Source organism: Mus musculus, chromosome 13, assembly GCF_000001635.26.
Source record: "Mus musculus strain C57BL/6J chromosome 13, GRCm38.p6 C57BL/6J".
NCBI lineage: Eukaryota > Metazoa > Chordata > Mammalia > Rodentia > Muridae > Mus > Mus musculus.
The window spans coordinates 73,297,944-73,318,801 of NC_000079.6; the positions used below are offsets into that span (position 1 = coordinate 73,297,944).

General features: G+C 47.8%; 1 pseudogene, besides 1 other annotated feature; it reads left to right on the forward strand.

Moving 5' to 3' along the window:
• Nucleotides 331-2,370: an enhancer, noted in NCBI's record as "VISTA enhancer mm68". NCBI's record gives its function as "enhancer in: heart[5/6]" and the evidence as "EXISTENCE:transgenic organism evidence [ECO:0001131][PMID:17130149]".
• Nucleotides 19,882-20,202, forward strand: Gm10263 (predicted gene 10263; annotated as a pseudogene).

Sequence of the window (20,858 nt, forward strand, 5' to 3'; positions counted from 1 at the left end):
AGGCTAGGCTTACAACACATGGAAGCCCATCTGAAGCAGGACTTCCTGTAAGACACACCAGGCTCTGGACATTTGTGAATGACATGTGTGTCATGTGGACAGCCAACCACAGGGAGATTTACTTATTTGCTTACTTATTTATTTAGATTTTTTTTCTAGACAGGGTTTCTCTGTGTAGCCCTGGCTGTCCTGGAACTCACTTTGTAGACCAGGCTTGGCCTTGAACTCAGAAATCTGCCTGCCTCTGCCTCTCAAGTGCTGGGATTAAAGGCGTGTGCCACCACTGTCCTGCCCACAGAGACTTTTAAAGCAACCATTTCTAGAGAAGGCTGGTTTTCCAATTTTCCTCCACCACTGAAGGCTACATTGTGTTTCCGGAGCTTGATGTGAATAAATGGGGATCACTGTAAAGTCTTTTATGTGTCCAGTTCATCAGTCCATGGGGATTCAAATTTTCTATTCTTAAAACACAGAAATCACTCCCTCCCTCCACACGTTCTTGATTCTTCTAGAAGACAGAGAGGCATAGACTTAATCAAACCCAAGACCAACCTATGATTGCACAAGTGCCCTGCAGCACACAATGCCATGGTTTCAGTGAATCAAGCAACTCACTTTCTTCTTTTCCATACAGGTGAGAGGCTGCTCTTCCTGGGGCTGCCAGATGTCTTTGTAGGCCACATTCAGTCAATCACCCTTGCCTTCTCCTGAAGTCTAAATGGCCATGCTACCCACTGGCTGTCAATCAGGAGGTGGGACAGGCCCTGCATAACAGCCACCAAACTGCTGTAAGAATAGACTAACAGTCATTCACATATGTCCAGAGCCTGGTGTGTCTGGGTGTCTGCACTGACGCGCTGACAGGACAGGACAGGGCCCCAGTCCTGACTGTCTTTTCATGGCCTTGCCTCTGACCACTCAGGATGCCGGATGGAAACTCCCAGCCAATGACTCTTCTATCTCTGAGGGTGACAACACTCCCCTCTCAGCCTCTCCAAAGGTCGAGCCTGATAACCAGGGACCCCAGGAGGCTTATCTGCATCCTTCCTCCCCCACTGTTCCTGAAAAGGGACAGATGTAGAGGGGCCTCTGAAGAGAGTAGATAGGTAGGTGAAGACAGGTTCAGAGAACCCTGCAACAGGACTCAGTCCACAAGTCCACAGAGTCCTCACTTCCAGAATGGCAAGGCCCCGCATTCTGTGCAAACAGAGCCACTTGCTTCATGGCTACACATCTATATCAACTATACACCAAGCAGCTGACAGAGCACAGGACAGTGTTTTTCCAGGAAATGACAGGAAAACTGTCCCCACGGTGAAAAAGGACACTGAAGGGTGATACTTCCCAACCTGTAGCTTTCTTCCCTTCTGGCCTCCAGGGACATGTGCCCCCTACACACACACACACACACACACACACACACACACACACACACACACACACACACCGCAGCCTATAGAGGGCCACTAGGTATACATGGAACATGGATACCCATCAAGTTTCCTGGCCCTCTGCGTGGTAACCACGTAGCACTGCCTTTCCTAATTTGGAGACAACTGAGTGACAGCATAGTAGACATCTGGACCTTGTGTGTGCCAGTCCTGGTAGCGAATCCCTTGGCAGCCCGCCTGACTTCAGCCTCTTTGTGTGATCTTTTCTGCAATGAAATGGGTAGGCCTGTATGTGGCCACTGGGGAGCAGTGTGCCCAAGCTACCCAGTCAGACCTTTCCTCTCCATGGTCCCCTACTTTGAGTGATATAAGGAAAGAGAATCCTCACTCTACCCTCCCTCCCACAGAGACAACCTTGGTAACCCCTTCAGTCCCCTCTGCTGACTCCCTGAGGCTACAGCACCAGGGCCCCTCAGATGGGGTGTCTTGGCGAACAATTGCCCCTCATACCTCCGAATGGTAGTCTGATACCAGGGTGCAGAGGGGCTGCTCTTCATGCAGCTGGCCTCACGTCTCTTTTTCTGCTCCCAGGAAGCCTCAGTACTGGTTGGCTTCAGACATGTCACCCTACTTTCTACAGTGTGCTCCCCCGGGAGGCTGGGTCCAAAATGCCTTCTTGCTAAGACTTTGGTCACATGAGACCAGAGTTCTAATCTAACGTGACCTCATCTTAGCCTAACTACATGTGCAAGGACTCTGTTTCCAGATAATGTCCCACAAAGCTTACAGTGGAGATACATCCACGGGAGAGAGAGTCTACTCAAGCCTATTGAGGCTCCAACAGACTTGCCCTGGCTCTTTAATAAACCTCTGACACTCCAACCTCTGCCCACTGTTGGCTCCTGGGGCATTGGTCTTTCTACCCTATTTTTGAAGTCACCTTCTCCTCCTTTGGAGGCCTCAGCAGGCCTGAAGTACATGTTACTGCCTGGGTATGTGGACTTGAATCTTCATACTGAGAGGGACTAGACACGAGCTGCCACCACATTAATGCCTCCTGCGATGGAGGTGTGACTCTGAGAATCCTCTAGGTTCCATGCCTCTCATAAGGCCCATCTCGGGTGTGCAAACATCCCTTCCCTGCATGATGTGGGGATGCTTTCTGCAGCTGTGTGGCCCCTGTGATGCAAGGTGTCGGTTGAGTATGTTGACCTCCACAGGCCTGAGGAGGCAATCAACTTCCTTGCAGAAGAAGAGGAATGTCTAATGTCCTTTGATCCCAGTGTGTTGGGCACACAGGGTAGTGCTCAGATGGAGCCTTGAAGCTAAGGCTAAAAGATCTGTGCCTAAGCAGAGGCTCGCCTGCAAATTGGCAGGAAACCAGGGTTGCGCTGCACGAGCGCTCTGTGACTGGTCTGGGTGGCAGCAAAAACTCTGTTTAAGGACAGTGGTTCAACAAGAAAATCAAGGCCCACGCCTTGTTTCCACATTAGAGAGAGCGAAGAAGAGCACGTGTTAATTACATGAGGGACTAAACAGGACAAACCTTTTGAGCAGCAGACATAACATTTAAGAATAAAATCGACATGGCGGGTAAAGGTCGCAGAAGATCAAGTAAGCCGTTAATAGTTGTGCTTTTTCCATTTTCTTATCGATCAATATTACATTTTTTCCAAGCTAAAACGCAGCGGCAGACTTATTGCTGACCTTTTCCTCACCCTTCCATTGTGTATAAAACCACGGCAAAATAACAAACGACTTTATAAGGAACAGAATTTTTCTGAAACAAACCCCCAGGTGAGCTAAAATCTTCCTCAGAATTTATTTCTTTAGAAACAAAGAGGAAAGAGTGTAATTAGCACTGGAGAGGCCCTCACCTTAAAAAACTGTGTACTCTCCATTTCGAGCTGCTGCTTGATAGTGCCTAGAGCACTGCTGGGGGGCTGCACTCCTTAAAAGCTGACTGGGTAGGGTTGAGAGTGGCTACTTGCACACGCATGTTCTAGTCCTGTGTCCTATCTGGGTTTCTGCAAGCCAGGATCACAAAGCAGTTTCTTTTTTCCCAAGGGATCAGATCCTCCCTTCCTGAGAAACTACCTTGAAAAGGTCTTCAAAGTAAGTCCCCAGGGTTACCCTCAGGCCAGACCACACACACAAACATGTGTGACAAAAGGCATGTGACTTGTCTCAGGTATGTACATGTTTAGCTCACTCAGTGGGGCTGAGAACCCAGCACCAGTGTAAGACACTGGAAGAAGAGAAGAAGCCTCCTGAAGGAGCCCACTGTAGGCATGTGACAATGGCTTCAGATGCTGGAGACAGAACTCTGTCTCACCGAAGCACATGTATCTAGAGACCAACAGGAGCCCTGCACAGGGCTCTGTCTCTAGTCCCCACAGGCCTCCAGTAGAGTGGAAACGAATTAGAACTGATTTAATAAGAACTCCTGATTCACAGTAATCAGGAGTGCATGTTCCTCTGTGTGTGTGTGTGTGTGTGTGTGTGTGTGTGTGTGTGTGTGTGTGTGTTGGATTTTTTTCTTCAAGACTTTGTGGGTTTTTTTTTTTTAATTTTTTACTTCTAGATTTTATTTGTTTTACATGTCTGAGTACACTTTAGCTGTCTTCAGACACATCAGAACCCATTACAAATAGTTGTGAGCCACCATGCTGTAGCTGGGAATTGAACTCAGGACCTCTGGAAGAGCAGTCAGTGCTCTTAACCACTGAGCCATCTCTCCAGCTGCTCCCCCACCTCGCCACCCCCCCCCCACCTTTTAACTTATCTTTTTCCTCTCTCTTTTTTAGATTTATTTATTAAGATTTTGTTTCTTTAATTTTTTTTTCATTTTATATGCATTGGTGTTTTGTCTGCATGTGTATGTCTGTGTGAGCTTATGTTGTGCTTATTTATGTTGGATCCCCTGGAACTGTAGTTACAGACAGTTGTGAGCTGCTGTGTGGGTGCTGGGAATTGAATCCAGGTTCTCCGGAAGAACAGCCAGTGCTTTTAACTGCTGGGCCATCTCTTCTGCCTCTCTTCAAAACTGAGTGACAATGACTGACCAAATCTAGAATTGGAAATTGTGAGATGTTTTAGGGCCATGGCTTTTACTGTGGTTATAACATACTGGTATCTAATATTGCTCCCTCATAGGTATCAAATGAACATGACTCCATATATTAAAATCCTAGTCTGATTAACACGAAGACCATCAACTCCAATTGAGGTGAGGCCTATAATCCCTTTAAAGAAGTCTGGTTGATATATATATAGAGATATAAATATATATAGATAAATATATAGATATATATATATATTCCTGGTTGATTGATTGTGTGTGTGTTTCTGTTCCTTCGGTATGAATGAGATTCATAGTAACATTTTATTTTAATTTTAAAAACTGCATGCCCAGGCACAGCTTTCTAAGAATCCTTATCTGTTAATAGAAGCTTCCTCCCCTTTCATTTGCATCCCAGCCTTTGAGTTTGGCTAAAGGGGAAGTTTTCTTTCTTTCCTTCTTTCTTTCTTTCTTTCTTTCTTTCTTTCTTTCTTTCTTTCTTTCTTTCTTTCTTTTTAAGATTTATTTATTTATTTTATATGAGTACACTGTAGCTTCTACACACCAGAAGAGGGCGTCGGATCCCATTACAGATAGCTGTAATGTGGTTGCTGGGAACTGAGGTCAGAACCTCTGGAAGAGCAGTCAGTGCTCTTAACTGCTGAGCCATCTCTCTAGCCCAGGGGAAGTTTTCTTAATTCAAGTGGTTGTATGTGTACACCGGCTGTACAGACTGGGTTGCTGCCAGTCCATTCTATGTTGACTCATCCTACATCATGAAGTGATGGAGCAGAGGTTTAGTAGTTCATCTTGTCGGTGAGCAAAACTTCTTACTCAGGTCTGAGGACCAGAGGGAACAAAAATAGGTATTGAAAGGTAAGGCTACAGCAACCCTCAGTCAAGGCCAGAACCCAGAGTCTGGTGGAAGCAGGACTAGGACTGCGAGACAAAAGCAGACTGGTGTCCTTAGAGCTCAGAGTCCTGGGCCAAAATAGCCGCCTCCTTCTTCCTGTAGATCTTTAGGAAAAGAGATGGTCCTATGGGAAGGAAGGAAGAGAAAGAGAGGCGGGGAGAGGGAGAGGGATGGGGAAGGGGAAGGGGAAGGGGAGGCGGGAGAGAGGGAGGGGGAAGGGGAAGAGGGAGAACATTCTCTATATTTGGGCCCCTGCTGGGCCCAGGGTGGCCTTTGCATAAATCACTGAAGGGGCACCTGTTCCTTATCCCAAGGTCTGAAGCCACAGATTCCATGGTGCCCTGAGGGTAGGGGTGTGACACAAGCCCAGCTAGGACACCAGCTGGCATTGGTCTGTAGGAAGGTAATATGAATCAATACATCTCAGCCAGGAGCAATGCCTGCAGGGACAAGGGAGACATGAACCGGGCAGGAAAAGCCCCTCAGTAGGAGAGGCAGGATTGAGTGGTGTGTTGGGCTTTAGATCTGTGAGGCCTGGGCAAGTCACCAGAGCATATTCATATTAAAATGATGGCTCCCGGAGGGGCTGTGTTTGGGCTGCTGCTCTTAGTTGAGGAAGAAGCACAGTGAATCCTCCCTTGGTCTCCGAGCGAGCGAGCACTAGCCACCAGCGGCTGGCTTTTGAGATGGGCTGATTCTCACTCAGTCCAGCATGGCACTGGTGACGATGCATACACTCTAGCTCTGTAATGTCTAGGGGAGGATACAGGCAGGGCACAGCACCATGATCTTTGTGAGGACACCACATCATATCTTCTAGTCTTAGCGCCCTAAGTGAGCTGTGTGGTGTGACTACTTGCTGTCCTGTCCTAGCCCTGTTCCATGCTGAGGCGCAGCAGAATGAGATCATCTCCTGGAGTCATGGAAAAACATCTCCTGGGCCCTCCTTGAGGAGCAGCCCTGGAGCCTGTGGAGTCTTCTGTGTAGAATCCATTCTTTCTCAACTGGGAACGTAGCTGAGAGGTGCTAGGAAGTATATCCCTCTGCCCTGGAAACTCTTGCAAAAACAAACAAACAAACAAAACAAACAAATAAACAAATAAACAAACAAAAAACCATCCCAAAGTACCCCAGATCAAGGACATGGAGTCCTACAAATGAGGTAGCCCTCAGGGATCAGTTGGAGGACATGAGAACAGAGAGACTACCTAGAGGACATGTGAGAGAGGAAAACACCCTAATAGAGGACTCATTAGAGAACCCTAAGAGGCATAGGGAGAGAGTGAGGCCTGGCTCTGGGACTTGATTGGCCACGGTGTGAGGACAACCCAGAAACAGTGTTCACAGAGCATCCGTGGAAGCCTGGCCAGTGTGTGCACTCGTGGGACCCAACTATGGCAGCCTGTGCAGAGGGGCAGTGAGAAGAGGTCCTCAAGGATTGTAGACCTTCAGAGTTCACAGAGCCCCAGTCACTGGAGGCCTTTAGATTGTCATCTGTCACCTATTGCCCCTGTGGAGGAATGCAAACCCTAGATAGGGAGCATGGCGCTGCTGAGTCCTCAGAAGTGAGCCTTGCATGCATGCCTTTGCTGAGAGAAGAGGGCCAGGCACTGCCCCTTCGGCAGCTGTGTTAGCGCACCCACTATCAAAGGGAACAGGCAAATCAGCACTGTGCTCTCAAAGCCTGGGGCTCAATGAAACCAACACTGGGCCCAGGCGCCATCTGTCCTGGAATGTCCTCCTTACTGGCTATTACCCTGACTGACAAACTCTTTGCAGTTTATCGTCCTTGAAGATGGAAGAGGATTTCACCCGCAGGTGGAGGGGAACAACCTTGCAGATAAAAGGAGGGAACTTTAAACTGCATTTCTGGTGCTTCAGTTGATAAAAGGTGGCTAGTTAGCAGAATTATAGGAGGAAGGAGCCAGGGAACAATGATGTCTCTGCCACAGCATTTCATCTTTCATATCAAAAGTTTAATTCAATTAATAAGCATTTTTGTCAACCTCCCTCCCCAAAACCCTCAACTTCAGTACATATTTCTTTTAAATTTGGGGCTAAATTGAATTGTTCTGTTCATAAATTAAGTGAGTCTTGTAAATAATTACACTTACCACAAAAATACATCTTAAAATAAAGATCTGGAATAACACAACTTGAGGAGGGACTCGTGGTGTTCCCTGTCCCCTTTAAGATTCTTGCTGGGAACACCTTCCTATGTTGTCGGCAGACAGCAGCAGCAGGCAATTTTGTGACCAAAGTCCAACACAGGCCTTAAAGCACAAAGAAACCACCCAAGCATCCAGAGCCCGGAGCCCCACGGCAGCAGCAGCGACAGGGCCTTTATTCACAGCCTGGCAACATCACAGCTGCTCCCACTGCTAGGTACCAACTACAAACAGGTTCTCCCCAGCCTCCCACCCTCACTACGGGGGGGGGGGGGATGAGAAAAAGTGCCTGTGGCTTTCAGAAGTTGGGGTTTGGGGCAGGGGATTATTTAAATGATACAAGTAAAATAACACAGCTACCGCCACACTGCTGTATTTTAGCTCCCCATACACTTTACCTTGGTTTCTATAATCAGTGAGGCTGCATATGCAGTTTCATTCTGACTTCCCAGGCCCTGTGGTGAAGACTGTTGCGTCATCCTCTTCAGTCTGTCAGCTGAGCTGCAGCCTTCCCAGGCACAAGCACTGATCAGTGGTCCCCATACACAGCTCCAGAAGATGCAACAGTGGGCCAGCATTCTTTGTCTGGGAAGGCAAAGGGGCTAAGGATATAGCTTATCAGCTTTAATGCCTTCTGTCCATCCCAGGAAGAGTCAGGATCATATGGATCCTGTCTGCCAATCCCTCCTCCTCTCTCAGTGTAGACTGACTCTCTGTAGGGGCTTGTGCTGTTCTTTAGATTCTTTGTGGGTACCCCACCCGCCCAGAGGAAGGCTGCGTTCCTTTTAGTAACAAAGACAAGAACTACAAGAGCTCACTTGAAGAGTGTTTTCCTCCTGTGGTGACGTCATCATAGCCTGCTCACCCTCATTTTAATGATGCTGTGAAGTCTCATTTTTAATTACCTGGGCAGAAAGGTTCCGACTCCATCCAAATGCTCTCTGCCGCAGAAGTATCAGCGCTCCTAACCAATTACCCACATTTCCATCTTACTTATTGCAAATGTGACCTTTCGTTAGAATTTGATTGTGAGCCTCCTGCTGTGAGCAATAGCCATGTCTTGGAGGCCTGTTCTCTCTGCCTCCTGACTGCTGTTACTGTTAATCCCCTTTGATAGCTGGAGGACAGATGGGTGGGACACAGAAGCGGTGACACAGGGAGCCCAGACTGCCTGGTCTCCTAAACAGTCCCATATCCATGACAGGGACAGAGCCTAGAAGCAGGTGTTCAGACTGTGGATGAAGCAAATAATCCTCTGTAGTTCCAGGACCTTCTTAGCCCATCGCTGCCACCCACATTTGACACAGAGCTTTGGGGGAATTCTGGTGACTAGGAAGCTTGGAGAAAGTAAGGTTGTGGCTGTTAATCAGGGTGATTTTCCTGCAAGGAACACTTCAGCACATCAGACCTGAGTCTGAGGGGCATAAGCCACAGAGACCCCATGTGGAGTGTGGGACAGGTCTTTCCATAGGAGGAGAATGTTACTGAGGACTGAGGCCCATAGGGAGTCCAAGCCGTCTTCTAACAGCAACCAAGAGAACTTGAAGAATAGGGAGCCAGCCTGCAATGGTAAGGCTGACTAGGGTGGGGGCAGGCGGGGTGTCACAGGGTCTCAGACTCTTGAGTGAAGCCTGAGGTAGCTGTTAAAACACAGCTGGATGGCTTATCCCTTTCCTCTTCCAGGGGGAGCTCAGACAGACCAGTTGTGGGGAGAGGAGAGACAGAAACACACGGGCCCTTTCATCCAGCTGCAGCCACTACTACAGATCACACACAGAGATCAGAACCAAGTACCTCACTATGTGGAATTCAGATCCAGGAAGCTAGAATCAGGGCAGGAAGTGCTGCGGCCTTCAGCCTGAGAGGCATTCGGAGCTACTGCTGATACCCGTGGACAAGAAGTGAGCCTCACAAGCTCGTCTCCCAGAAGGTAACCACAGCAAAATGTCTCTAACTGTAGAGGGGTAGGGGTGGGGGGCGATAGAAAGGATAGGCAATGGGGGGGACAACAGCAGGCAGAAGTGGAAGGTGGCGAGGGTGGAGGATCATGGTATGGTGATGGACAGTGATAGTGGAATGATAGTCCTGACTGCTCAGTAGTGTTGGAGAGTGGTCAGCAAAGCTGGACACTGATGGCTGGAACCAGCGGGACACGAAGCGTGCATGATGCTCACCTGACTACCTCCTAAGTGCCTCTCTCTTCTGTTGTCCTGGTAGATCCTGACCTCATCACTTCTGGGCAAAATCCTGGTCACGGGGAAGGAGAATCCCAGATTCCAGCTCCTAGATAGGGTCCCCAGCCCTGGAGTGACAACTGTAGGTACCCTGTGACCACCCCCCAAAAGCATTAAATAACCAATAAAAGAACTAAGCACAGGCTCTGTACAGGACACAACAATTCCACTGCTAGACACCTACCTAAGGGAATTGAGGACAGGGAAGAGATACTACCCACTCAAAGTCACAGCAGCATCCTTTAACCAAGCACACACTCGAGGATGACAGACGTGAGAACTACAGCCGTGCCACAGAGCACTGAAAGAAGGGATGTTCTGACTCTTGCCCCAACACAGTGGCACTGAGAGATATTATGTCCCATACATTAGCTAGTAGCAAAAGGCAAACACTGAATGAACCCTGTGACTCCCTAGAGTGAGCAAACTTGTGGAGACAGAGGGTTCAGTGGGAGAACCCGGGGCTGGGAGAGGAAGGAAGATTCGTGTCTCTTGGTGACAGAGAGTGTTCTGTAGATGGGCAGTGATAATAATTGTACACTGTATACATAATGCCATGAAATTTAACACTTAAAAGTGGCCACAGGGTGAAGTCTGGAGCTGGACTCTAGCCCGGGGGTAGCATGTTTGCCTGGCATGCACAAGGCACTAGGTTCAATCCCCGGAACCCTAGGATAAAGGATTAAATGGTGAACTTCATGCTTATATTTCACCATGGTTCAAAAAGTAATATAACTACCAGACTGCTGCATGCCATGCTTTAAATGTCTTCTTTGTGGATTTGATGCCATGAATTGTTTCTCAATGACATTCGTTGTTACGCTGACAGCTACAGTCCAGCTGGGAAGACGACAGTCCTTCCTGTCGCTGAAAATGCACCATATTCCTGCCCCACAGACCTCGCAGAACCCGCCTTTGCTTCCACTTCCAGATCATCTGTATGAACACTGCTCTGCCCAACTCTAAGCCATTCCTGACACTTAGCAGCAACATCTTCCCTGGGATGGAAACCGAGCTGCCTGGATTTCTAAAGGTTTAGTGGTAGCAGCCTGGACCCTCCCCTACCCGGGCTGAATCTCCATCTCATAGGACCAGACTCAAATTCATAAGTTCTATGGTAGGCAGATACACAGTCACAGGTCCTGCCTGTGTGCTGACTGACCTGTCTGATCTCCCTCTTACCTGCTCACACTAGTTCTGGCCAAACTTTAGGTGGGACCACCTTGCTCCACCCTGCACCAAATGCCCAACAAGCACACCTGGCTGGTGTGCGCAAACGCAGCCAAGGCAGTTGAACTAACAGGTGGAGCTAACCATAGAACCTGAGCAGGGTACCAGGTAGGAAAGACCCAGAAAGGACTCTGTTTGCCTTTGATCACTAGGGTTTGAATGGCAAGCCTCCAGTGTAACACGTCTCAAAGGTGCTGTTTTATTCTGCTCCTAAAAGGTTTGTTGTTTTTGTTTTCAGTTTTGTTTTTTTCCTCCTGGTCGTAGGCTACACGAGGTTGAATCTGAAGACTCTGAATCAATCTCTAAAAACACAGTAGCCACACTGAGGACCACCACTGTATATTAGTCCCCCGTGGAGCCAGGATTGTTCTGAAATCACAGCCTTTTCTTGTGCCATGGTGGACAACCACTGATCACAGACTCTTTAGAAAGAACCCCAAGGCAGAGCCAAGGCTTGCCTCTCAGAGAAGTCAATCCTAGAAAGGGCTGGGTAGTTCCCCAGTGCCATTTGTGAGCCTCTACTCTCACATCTCCTTTAAGTCCCACAGCCCCAGGCCCCAACACCCTGAAGAGTCAGGAGAACACACCATGGCAGCTTCGGTTGTTATGCATCCAATGGAAGACAGCTTTAACATGCTGTCAGCCATTATTCCTGAGAATAACCCTGGAAAACAGAGCCCACACTCAACACCAGAGGTTGTTAGCACTCCCATACAGAGCGTGAAGCTGGGAGCGATGTGGTAAGGGTAGGGAGATGGCCAGTGTGGTCAGCTGCCTTTGAAGGCTACTCCCAAAGTGTGCCCCCATCTTGGCAACTGGACTTAAGTGGGTGCTCTTCCACCACAAGCTCTGAATTCTGAATGTGCCAGATATCCCAGTGAGCAAGGCCAGTAAGAAGGTTTCAGCGTGGGTTGCGAGTCCCCATCCTGTCTCACTTCTGCTTCGTTCCTAGGTTCGACACAGTATTCCCAGGAGCGGAGACTCAGCATGGAGATTAAGTCGTTAAGGAGTGCGGGGGGACACCTCATTCATATTTCACAAGACTTAGTGCATTTAGAGCACGATTGACTGGAATTTAATTGGGTTAGACATTATCAGTTTAAACTTTAAATAACTGCACAAAAATGAAATTTAAAATCCCCCGTGTCTGGTGGATTAGCACTGTAATACTAGAATGGCCCCCGAGGAGAGGGGAGGTGAGCATTGAGCACCAGAGTACCGTGCCGGGACTCTCAGCCTCCGTCCCAGTGAGCTGCCTTCTGTCTCGGTGGCCAGCGGATCTTGCTGGCCGCCACAGCGGTCTGCAGCCTCATTGATCACCTCCTTGGTGCAGTAACAGGTCATTCTCATGGCAACCTGGACGAGGAGGTGCTGGAGCTCGAAGGCTGGGAAGCCACAGCCGCCAGGGGGCTCAGTGCCTGCCTCGTCCTCAGGGGAGGCTGCCACCCACACACCAAGCTAGACTTGCCCTCAGCTGGGCAAGATCAAGGCACTGCTCAGGGGTGAGAAATCAAACCCTGGCCCATTCTACCTTTGAAGGGTTTCTGTTTCCCTTAGGCCTGTCATGTTAAAGGAGGGGCTCACTCAGAGGCTGTACCTGCTTTGGGGAGACAGAGCCTTGCTTCCCTTGGCTTCTAGATATCTCTCCAAATAGCTGTTAATGTTGCCAAGAGCAGATTTCAAAGGCAGTATCATCTGCAGATTCTGGGCCTCTGCACAGTGTCAGGTGTGGTCATCTCCAAGGACTTGGACCCAGCACCCCAGCCTCTGGGGTCCCTGTTACTGAGACCAAGAGGACAGCTGTGCACTACTGCCCTCTGGTGGGCAGGCAGGGGCCAGTTAGGCATGAGTCCTGGCCTCATCCCAGAGCCACCCCTTGCCCTAGTCAAGGAAATGCAGAGGACTGCTCCCTGCAGGGACTGGTGGGAAAGTATCAAGGCCTGTGCCTGGAAGCTGGGGTGTCCAGGCAATAGATCACTCTGGGGAACATTAGTCCACATTCCTGTCTTTGCACCATATCCCACGACTGATGATATTTTCCAGAATGTTCTGTGTGGCGGTAGAAGTCAGAACAGCATCCAAATCTTCCTGTACAGCACCCACCTTACATTCTTGGAGAAGTGTCTACTGATCTCAGATCCTGCCCCTTGTTCAGGGCTGGGGTCTCCTATATAGGAGCTGTTGCCCTGCCAGGACAACTTTTCACTCACCACCCTGGACAGTGTATGAGCTGGGGCAGGGGCTGTCATGCCATCAAGGATGGTCAGATAGGGCTCTGGGCCAAGTGCTGCCCATCTGTCTTGCAAGCTCCCAGTGTATTGTCACTGCCCATGGAGGGACCATCCCCAGAACGTACAGGAGGCAGGTAACCCTTAGAGTATTAAAACACAGGCCAAACCTAGCATCTGTGAACATGGTGAAGCATCAGAAGTGTGCCTGTGGCTTCTAGGCACATGTTCAGGTGAGGCTGTGTGGATGTGTACAGACACCTAGGAACCCTGAGTCCCCACACAGATACAGCCCAGCATGCCCTCGCTGGCTCTGTCCTTTCCCAAACCTTCTGTGGGCAAACAAGTAGCTTGAGTGTGCCTTGGTCTATCAGATGGAGCTGTTGCCCCTTTTCTAGAAAGAACCAATTTCCAGAAAGTGTCCTGTTTGTTATTAACCCATTGGTGTCACGTAGAGCACATGTCACACGTAGTGTGCATGAGTAGCCCCTAATGTGAAGGCCACTTCCATCTTCTTCTTCAACTCAGGAGTTCGGCCACCTGGGTTCAGGTTGGGTTCTGATAGAAGGTGAAAAGAATGAACGTTTGCCAGAACCAGGATGCTCTGGGAGACCCAAGCTTTCCCTTGTTTAACCGTGCATGTAGTATTGATTCTCAGGACAAATTAATAACCCCTTAGTCAGAATGGCTAAAATTAAAACATCCCAAGAAATGCTTGCGTGGATATAGGGAGAGATAAACACTTACTCACTGCTGGTGGGAGCACAGACTGATGCAGCCACTAGAGAAACCAGTGTGGATGTTCCTCAAAAATGGAGACATAAGAACCAGGTGCATCACTCTTGGACACATTCCCGAAGGATTCTATTCTACTACAGAGATACTTGCTCATTCCTGTTCATCGCTGTTGTGTTCACAATAGCCAGGAAATGGAAACAGCCTATGTGTTCTTCAACTGAAGAGTGGATAATGAAAATGTGACACATTTGCACAACTGGATCTTATCCAGCTGTAAAAACAAAATAAAATTCACAGTAAATAGATGGAGCTAGAAACAATCATCCTGAGTGAGGTGACCCAGGCCCAGGAAGACAAACGTCACATCTCCTGTCATACATGGATTGACTCTTCAGAAAATAATAAGGGGCCATGTACAGGGGGAGGCAAGATTCAAGGCATGGGGGTAGAACATGGGTGGGGTGAAGTGGGAAAGGGGAATAATAGAGCAGAAATCCTTGAGTAGGGGAAGGGCTTGAGTCCAGGTGGGTGGTTTGAAGGAGAATAGCCCCTATGGACTCACATACCCGAATGCTCACATACCAGGGAATGGCACTACTTGAGATTAAGAGGTGTGGCCTTGTTGAAGGAAGTATGTCATGGGGGGGCGGGATGGGGGAGCTTTGTGGTTTCCAAAGCCCAAGCCAGTCCCACTTCTTGGGATGTAGAACTTTCAGCTACTTCTCTGTTAGGTCTCCAATCCAGGACAAACAGATGAGGTGCCTATTTAATATAACAAAGCAGACCTGGCCTCCAGGTCCCCCTAGCATCCTTCAGTTCACACCTGTTATAGGGTCCTCCTGTCTGGCATACCCTGCTCCCTACCCTAAACTTCTCCAGCCCAGGGGCTGGGCTGCCCTTCCGCACATATTCCAGACATTGCGGTTATCTGGCCTTTTCTCATCTACCCTTTACCCTCCTGGCCTCTTGATCTGATTCTTCCTTTCCTCTCTCCTTACATGGCTCGGGTCATGGCCACTCTGAACCTACCAGATGTCCTTGTGTCTGGCTATGCTCTCCCCTTTATCTATAATAAAAGTCCTACTCCGCCATACAAAGCCTTGTCCTTTCCTTTTTATTCCGTTTATCCATTCATCTAGCACAAACCCAGAACCAGTTATATCCTTTCCTTTTTAACTTCTTCCTTTCAGTCAGCTATGCTCCCCATCATGATGACAATGGACTGAACCTGTACAACTGTAAGCAAGCCACAATTAAATGCTTTCTTTTATAAGAGGTGCCATGACCATATTGTCTCATCACATCAAAAGAATACTAAGACACCAGAGTAAGAACAGAATATAGGGAAGAATAATTAATACTAAAAACCTTTGAAAGAGACTGACTGCAGAAGCTTCCTACATTTACACACATGCACACAGATGCACACACACACACACACACACACACACACACACACACACACACGAGTTTGACTGGAATTCCTTATAATGTGGGAGGGATACTATAGATAACAAATAAAAAGCCTAGTGCCAAGTATGGGTCATCTCTTTTCAAGTTGTTGTCCATGAGGTCCCAAAACATAGCAATTCCCCAAATATTAAAGGCTATTACCACTGTTAACTATCATACAGAACCTAGCTAAGACCCTATTGCTGACCCACACTGTCAGCCATACTATGGAGAAATCCACACTGTCAGCCATACTATGGAGAAATCCGCTGCTACTCACCTGGAAGCATCGTCCCTACTTGAGCGGGTTCATAGTGCTGGAAGGTGCTCTGCATGCTACCAGGGAAGAAGGCATCGAGAATCTTACCCATCTGTGAACTCTGTGGCTTGACAGGCTATGTCCCTTACAACAGGGGTAATCAACTACCTTCCGATTACATTTAAGGCCGATTACACAAGAAGGAATTTATGCCTGACACCATTAATTGGGCCAAGAATCTGTGGTTGGGTAGGTCACAGACTAGCAGCAGAGAAGCTGCTGCTCTCCTTCCACTAAATGGACACAGTGTTAAAGGGCCCCCGAGTACTTATCTTTATTCCCAACCCTCATTAGAGGATCTTCATTTTGCAGTAAATGGCAATTAACGTCAAAACCCACTACTGGTCACTGTGCATACAATAATAGACTATAAATGGGGCTCCTGCAGGTGTGCAGAGAGTAAGAGACTATAAAACGGGGCACCTGTGGGTATGCAGAGAATAAGAGACGATGGATGGAGCTCCTACATCATACTTCCTCACTCTGAGATCACCAAGGAAGAAGGGGCAGAAAGACTGTAAGGTTGTGTTTAGTGAAGCAGTTTTCCGTATGTGAACTCACCACAGCTGTGACTATGTGCACAAGACCTGCACCAGATCATCATAGATAGGGAAGTTGTCTGTCACAAAGCCCCACCCTAGCTGAGGAGCTGCTGGGAACTGATGGCTGCTGGGAAAGGAGAGAGAGTTTTCTTCAGGGATGCAGCCTCTGAGAAGCTATCCACATTGCAGTAGGTTGTCGTACACCCACTCGCAAATAGGCAGCACTAAGTGGACTCTATGGCTTTAAAAATAGAGTGCATAAGAGCACATAAAGTGATAGGAGGGGCTGGCAAGATGGCTCAGTGGGTAAGAGCACTGACTGCTCTTCTGAAGGTCCTGAGTTCAAATCCCAGCAACCACATAGTGGCTCACAACCACCCATAATGAGATTTGATGCCCTCTTCTGGTGAGTCTGAAGTCAGCTACAGTGTACTTATGTATAATAGTAAATAAATCTTTAAAAACAAAAACAAAGTGGTAGGAGATAAACTTGGAATTGGAGGAGTAAGCGATCAAAACACGTGATGCATGTATGAAAATTTCAAACAATAAAAAACTAAGAGTGACTCAGTGTGATCCAGAATGACTTTGCTGAAAGAATCTGGTGTGGTTTTAAAATTCAGTATTACTAGCAATACTACCTAGTTTCTCCAGTGTTGGGGATATTTCATAGCTGATAGTGATGGTTGTACACAGATGCGTGCATTCAAGAGCAATTGCTGCCAAGCTGAAGAGGACATCTGGTGACTCGAATACTCAAGAGAGCATAGCTTCCTTCTCCACTCACTTGGTGACTACAGCAGGGCACGATGGGAGACCACAGCAGAGCATGGTGGGAGGCTGTAGCAGGGCATAATGGGAGACTGCAGCAGGGCATGGTGGGAGACTACAGCAGGGCATGGTTCAATGCAGAAGTAGGTGTGAAGTTTACCAGGTCCTGTGGTCACTACTGTCAGCATGGCACCACCACAGACTACAGTGTCAACATGGGGCCCGAACATGGTGAATTTTTTTCTCTGAAATTTTCAGTAATTGATAAAATATTCTTTTTGTAAATCTTTTTCATGGGAACAGTATTTTCATATGTCACATTTACTATCAAAATTTCATATAGTATACAAAGATGCATAACTGCCCCCCCATCCCCAGAATTACCTAGTCACTGTTCTAGTAAATATATCTGTAGATGAGAGCACACATGAGCAGAATGGCTGCAGTGGCCAGCATCCGAGCCATTTTACATTTTCTGAACACTCAATTCATGTATATATTCTAGACAACAATGACTCATATTGTTTCTACACCTCTGTGTCATCTCATTGAATTAGCAAAGAAATCAAATCAGAACTATATTATTAATCTGATCTGCCCATTGCCAATAATCCTCCACAGATATCCTTATGTGTAAGTCTTCATAACTTGCAGGTATGTAACTCACAGCACAGCCTGGTGCCAGCTCACCAGAGATGGGGATCTGTGCCTCCCCACACCATGGCCTCCTTTTCTTTCAGAGCCTTTACTCCTTCCCTCATGCCCACCTTCCCTCGTGCCCACCTCTCACGTAGACCTACGTCACAGAAGACCAGGGTGTTCTCACCACGCAAGCTGCGTGTGACTTTTCTCTCTTTAAAAGAAGTAAACTTCTGATGTGTCCAACATGAATAATAATTCTCCTACTCAAAAAAGCAGCAGGAGTGTGGAGTAGCTGAGACAAACCAGGCAGTAAAAGACTGAAGATTGAAACTGGAGCATTAGTGATCACATCAGATGAGAATGGGTGAGACCCCCCAGCTAAGGGACAAAGGACCTCCGCTGGATGGCAACGCTCCTACCAGACCTCACTCGTAGTAAACATGTGACCTCACCGTAGAAATAGATCCAGCAGCAACTCAAGGAAGCAGTTCTGGCAATCTGGGGGTGCAGCCCACCACGGCAGGAAGCCAAGGCAGCAGCAAGGACTTGGAGCAGCTGCTCACACTGCAGAAAGCTGGGAGGGGGTGCCCTGTCCCTTCCGCCTTTCATTCATTCTGGGGCCTCGGCCCTTGAGACGATGCCACCCATATCTCTCCTCAGTTAAAGCTTCCTGGGAATACCCTCACAGAGCATCAGAGGTGACTCGTAGGTCATTTTGAACCTGTCAGGTTGACAATGAAGATATTATCAGTCAAAATGTCTGAATGAAGGTCAAACTAAGGGCTGGAAAACAGGCTTGAAAGCAGTGTTACAGGGAAAAAAAAAACCTTCATAACTCTGAAAGACGCCAGTCACTGAAAAGACATTAGGTAGGAAGCTGAAAGCAGTTTCAACAATAGTCTTCATAAAACTAAACTAAACTAAAACTAACTAAATAATAAATGAATCTAAAATGGAAGAAAAGGGTGAGATGGAAAGAGAGGTCCTGGTCCCTCACTGAGACTGGCCAGACACACATACAAGACTTTCCTAGGAATTAGCCACCTAGTGGACTGTGAAACAAACCTTACTGATTTTATTTTCTAATTCATCTTTATTTTTACTCTTTGAGAGTATAATATAATCACATCATTTCCCCCCTCCCCTTGCTGATTTTAAATGGCTGAAAGTACACAGAGAATATTCTGAGGCAATAACACAAATCAGCCCAAGTGGTCACCAGGTATCCCGTGCACTTTACTGTTTGTACTGGCTGATCTCATGTCAACCTGACACAGCTAGTGATCAGAGCAGAGGGAGCCTCAATTGAGAAAATGCCTCTGTCAGATCCAGTTGCAGGCTAGCCTGTAGTGTCTTTTATTTAAGGATTGATGTGGGACCCCATCCATTGTGGAAGGGGACACCCCTGGGCCAGTGGCACTGGGTTTTATAAGACAGGCTAAGCAAGCCAGGGGGACCCAAGCCAGTAAGCACCACCCCTCCATGGCCTCTGTGTCAGCTCCTGCCTCCAGGTTCCTGAACTGTCTGAGTTTCTGTCCTACTTTCCTTTGGCAAAGAAAGTGCTGTGCAAGTGTTAGCCACATAAACCCCTTCCTCATCACTTGCTTTGGCCATAGTGCTTTATCACAGCAACAGTAACCTAAGATACCCTTAAGTAACACATTTGTAATGTATTTAGACTGGGTGCTGAAGGTGTGGCTCAGTGGTGCAGTGTCTACCTAACATGTATAAGGCCTGAAAATCCACATGCCTAACATATTTACAAATGAGTGTAATGAAGTGACAACCTTTTGACTCTGAAGGGTGGGGGGGAGGGGTAGCTAAAGCTGAGACTAGAGGGCAATGCATAGCTTTAAATATAAGAAAAAGAGAAGCGTCACACTGACAAAATAAATTATCCAACTGAGGAAGTTAGAGCATAGCAAATAAATGGGGGGAAAAATCTAGACAAAAATGAAACCAGAGGAATGAAGCCAGCAGAGGATTGGCAAGCCAGAGACAATTTTCAAGTGGATGCTGATTTCCAATCAGAGCCTCTTGCTTGTGCCATCCAGCCACTCAGCATGGGAGGACATTTTCTTCCGACTAGTGATTTTGAAGTCTACTCTGTCAAACTTGAGCATAGCTGATGTCAACTGCTTTCAGATTTCATCCACTTGGAATCAAACAGACCGAGTCAAAAGTTTCTATTTTGGCTCCTCTCCGCCAGATCGCCGCCATCATGGACACGAGTCGCGTGCAGCCCATCAAGCTGGCTAGGGTAACCAAAGTGCTGGGCAGGACCGGTTCGCAGGGACAGTGCACGCAGGTGCGAGTGGAATTCATGGATGACACCAGCCGCTCTATCATCCGAAATGTCAAAGGCCCCGTTCGAGAGGGTGACATGCTCACCCTATTGGAGTCAGAAAGAGAAGCTCGAAGGTTGCGTTAATCTTGAAGCTGGTGGGGTTCTGGATATCCACTACTTAGCCCACGAAATGATCTGCAACTGTTAAATAAAGCATTTATATTAAAAAAAAAAGTTTCTATTTTGATTGAACGGGCTTCATTCTCCACACACATGCTCGCCCCAGTACCCTGCCTGTGTTGGCTAGGAGTTGGTGTTCCCAGCAAGCCCTTCTCACACACCAGACTTTGGGAATGCCCACTGGAGTGCTCATACAGTTGGTTTACAGACCTCAGCCTCCATGCATGACCGTGATCTCAGATCAGCATATACAATGGCTGTGGGCAGGGAACACTTAAAGACTCATTGGTGGTGATTCGGGTACTCCGCCACTAGTGGTCTTGGCACTCTCAGACCTAATCCTTGAGATCCCATATGACTTGTAGTGGTTTGAGTATGCTTAGCCCATGGGAGGTGGCACTATTAGGAAGTGTGGTCTTATTGCCTTATTGGAGGAGGTGTAGCCTTGTTAGAGGAATTGTATCACTGTGGAGAAGGGTTTTGAGGTCTCCTCCTGTGCTAAAGCTTTGCCCAGTATATGGAAGGAGCATTCTCCTGCTACCTGTGGAAGACAATCTCCTCCTGGCTGCCACTGGATCAAGATGTAGAACTCTCAGCTTCTACAGCACATTTGCCTGCACACTGCTATGCTTCCTGCCATGATGATAATGGACTGAGCCTTTGAACCTGTAAGCAGCCCCAATTAAACAGTGTCCTTTATAA